The following is a 3750-nucleotide window of genomic DNA, read 5'->3' as shown; positions in this document are numbered from 1 at the left end:
TGGATACGCACACAAGGCTCATCAATAGAATCGTAGAAGGTCCCTAAAAAACAGAATCGTAGAGGGAAGCACCGGTTAAGGGATAGAAGACGTACATGCTTTTGCCAAAAATAACACAACACAGAATAAATTATCTCTAACCACTACTATTAGATATAGACGTTTACATGTCCAACTATTGTCACGTGCAATTCCTAACCGGGACTCTAAAGGACACATACATAACTCGGACACTCGGTGAGCCAAGGACACGTAAACACATACAAAGATTGCTTATGGAAAGAGTCTCCATAAAAATACAAATCTGGCCGCACCCATCAGTGTAATGTCACTTATAGCCTTTAATTGGAAAAAAGAATATAAACATACAAGGACTCCATAAGGACACGACCAGAACTCATCCATCAGAATACATAGCCGGCCGCACCCAGCAGCCAGCACATGCCCACCATCCGCCTGGAAATCAAAGACACAGCAAGTCGCGACTCAGCACCACGACCAGGAAAATTGAAGCCAACCAACTCTACGACGCCGTGACTCGACGATCCCACCACCAGGACGATTGAGGCAAACACGCTATGATCCGAGATGTTCAGACTTGGCGCTCAACCAATATCGAAGCCAGCCCAAATTATGAAGTGGCATGCTACTATTTTCTACATAAGTCACACCCAACCATCTGAGTTTCCTTCTCACCTGAACCAACAAGGTTAGTAAGTATCATTACTATGAACTCAATCTTTCAGCTAAAATCTTCATATGTACATTATCAATTGACAACTATGTTTTCAATCCTTTTGAAGCAATGCATTTTAATCTTTTTGAAGTGAAAACGCTAGGGAATACAAGAAGCTGAGAGATTTCAACAAGAGACCAAAACTGGGATGTTTAAGTGAAAGTAATGAGAACATGGGATACAATCAATCCTCCAATCAATGAACTTATGAGCCTTGATGTGATCTTGATGGATGAGCAGGTTTATGCTATACATACTCATCGACAACCAAAGTGTCTATTGTGACCTCAACAATACTGCAAAAATTCAATGGTAAGTCCAGCAATTTTAAAACTTGATATGTTATTTACAAAAAGAAAAATATCTAACAGATTTGTTCTTGATACGTTTGTGCCTATAGTCAACCAATGCCACAGGAGCATAACCTCAGGAACTTCTTAACTGGTACGAAACACCAGCTATTCTGATTTATCGACTAATTAACTGTGACTCAATGTCAATCCATATATACAGGCACCCAGCGGAAGAATCTTTATCGAAAATGATCGATATAGTACTACAACACACTAGAAGAGCAAATGTTTTATGGAAGGGCATTACAAGAACTTCCTTAGATGAGGCAAAAAAAAACTAGAGAAATCAGGTAGTCACAATTCAGTCATATATGTTATAATAGCATCTTGACTTATATATGTCTAACAGTTTCTTTAAAATGCGAACTTTGATTTTCTTGGTAATTTTTAGGACTATGTGTTCATTGATTTGAGAAATCTACTAATTTGAACAGGAACTTTTCTATATTATTTGCTTTGCACTGATAACAATGGTATGGTAGGTGCCATATTCAACTCCAAATTAGCACTGTACAATTACTACAAGTTACACTTTATTTGACGAGGACAAAAAGTTGCTTAATACATTTGTCTCGAATTTGCTAAATTCATTGGATGTGAAGGAAATCTAAAGCAGCGCCAAAGATTATACAAAAATTATATGGAAGAAGATTTATCTTTCGCTTCGGCATGCAAAACTATGCAGTAAAATGAACATACATACCTGATGATGGGCTTGATATGATGTACTTTTTTTCAAAAAGGAGATATGATGTACTTGAACAATATGTTCTTTAAAAATTAAGTATTGTGGGTCTATTTTTCTTCACTGGTATATCTTGCATGCCACATAGGATTTGATGAATGATGAAGTCGACAACATCTTCAAATAAGGAAATAAGAACATGCCGGCTATAAGAGTAATAGGTTTTTCCAATATATACTTTTGCATTTCAAAGATATGTCTAATTTTCAAATATATTTTTATTTTGCAGTCACAGAATAATAAAGATTCAACTAGGCAAAAGGAATATGGACCGATGTCTGTGATAGAGGAACCACATGGTACTGATGGGACTATAGTAAATGAATATGAGCATGGAAACCAAATATTATTGTCAAAGCAAATGTCGAAAGTACAATGCTTAAAGATGAAGACTCATGTGCTCGCTCTGCCGGCATCTAATGGTGAGGTTAAATTAGGTTTTGGATTGTAGTGACTAAGCTTATTTACTCTGTCAAAAGTTGGCTTGAAAAAAATTATTTTCCCCTATTTTTTGACGGGTAACTGCAGGAGCTCTGCCAATTCATTACAGTGGGGGAAAAACTGTACATGCTGTTACCAGCAGGGAAAGAACAAAGAAGGAAAAGAAAACTAGACAAACAAAGCTAATTACGCGCAGACAACTAGCCCAAGGGCCTCAATGTATGCATGTATGGTCAGTAAAAATAGTTTGTTCTGATGGTTACAGTTGATAAATAATGCATATACCAGTGAGAGTGAGCATCATGACCACTACCCTTGCGAGGGAGGCTGCAAGAATAAGCAAGGATCCTATGAATGCACATGCAACAAGAACTCACACAGTGCTAATTCGTACAAAGAACTCCCAAAGTTTCCACTGGAAGCAAAGATCGACATAGGTATTTATGTGCCGATTCACCTAGACGCATCACAAGTATCACCTACACCCATTAAGCCAGTCGAGAATTGGCTGCATGTCAATTAAGGCATATGAAGCAAATTTTAGTTAAAACATGCAAGCGTTTTTGCTTTCTCTTAAATGAATGTATGAGTTATACAACTTGCTAATATGTTGTTACATCAAATAGAAAAGTATATACTTTTTAATCCAACTAGTAGGGGAAACAAACCTGTGAAGAATTGGGCGCTACGGAGGAAGTAGGAATGATGCGTATCTATGCCGCATCGACCATGCCCGGCATGCCGATCTCTATCCTGTGTCGCAGATCCAATAATTGAAATCAATCACATCCCGTTTGAAGCATAAAAAAAATATTATTTACAATCTAAAAATGAAAGTAAAATGGTGAAAATTAACGGACATGCTAAAGCCGACCTGGGCGATTGGATAATACGAGAACGACGAGGAAAACTTTGGAGGAGATGGTCGTCGAACGCGATGACCCAGCTCTCTGTCCCGGCGTCTGTCTCTCCAGTTCAGCAGAGATGAGAATGAGATGCCGCATCATGGGAAGGCGAGCAGCGCTAGATCCGCGGCCAGAAGCTTTGCGCCATCCCTGCCTCGGCCACACCTCGATCCAAAGAACAGTAAGAGAAAGGGGATTTTCTCCATGCCTGGGTGCTTCAAGTACAACGGTGGCCAGTATAGTCCAGAGTTTTCCATTACTATTACAGTGAACCGTCAGTTTGCGAGATATTAATCTGGTGTGACCTACACTATGTGACCGGTGCCTGGGCATTAAAATAGGGTCGCGCTAACTGCCACACGTGTGGCAGGAAGGGAGACGCATCACACGTCTCTAATGTAAACAGATTGCCACGTCATCGCATGCATGCATGCAGAATTTTTTTTGGATTTTCAGTTTTTAAAATGTTTTATCTCTTAAACGAAAAATCCGATTGAAAATCCGTTTTCATCATTAAATCCCTCGCGATGTGATCTTCGAAACTAGATCCCATGTTGATATGTTTTGATG

General features: G+C 39.0%; 1 long non-coding RNA gene across 1 annotated transcript; it reads right to left on the bottom strand.

Annotated features, from left to right (window-relative positions):
* Window positions 1-253: 253 nt before the first annotated feature.
* On the bottom strand, window positions 254-3423 carry LOC119309238. Its single transcript, XR_005150390.1, has 3 exons — window positions 3150-3423; window positions 2944-3028; window positions 254-696 (listed from the first exon to the last, which is right to left on the bottom strand). It is a non-coding gene; the product is annotated as an uncharacterized LOC119309238 (long non-coding RNA).
* Between the last annotated feature and the right edge of the window lie 327 nt (window positions 3424-3750).

Source organism: Triticum dicoccoides, chromosome 5B, assembly GCF_002162155.2.
Source record: "Triticum dicoccoides isolate Atlit2015 ecotype Zavitan chromosome 5B, WEW_v2.0, whole genome shotgun sequence".
Taxonomy (NCBI): domain Eukaryota; kingdom Viridiplantae; phylum Streptophyta; class Magnoliopsida; order Poales; family Poaceae; genus Triticum; species Triticum dicoccoides.
The sequence above is the reverse complement of the archived record's forward strand: the minus strand, read 5'-3'. Positions and strand labels throughout refer to the sequence as shown.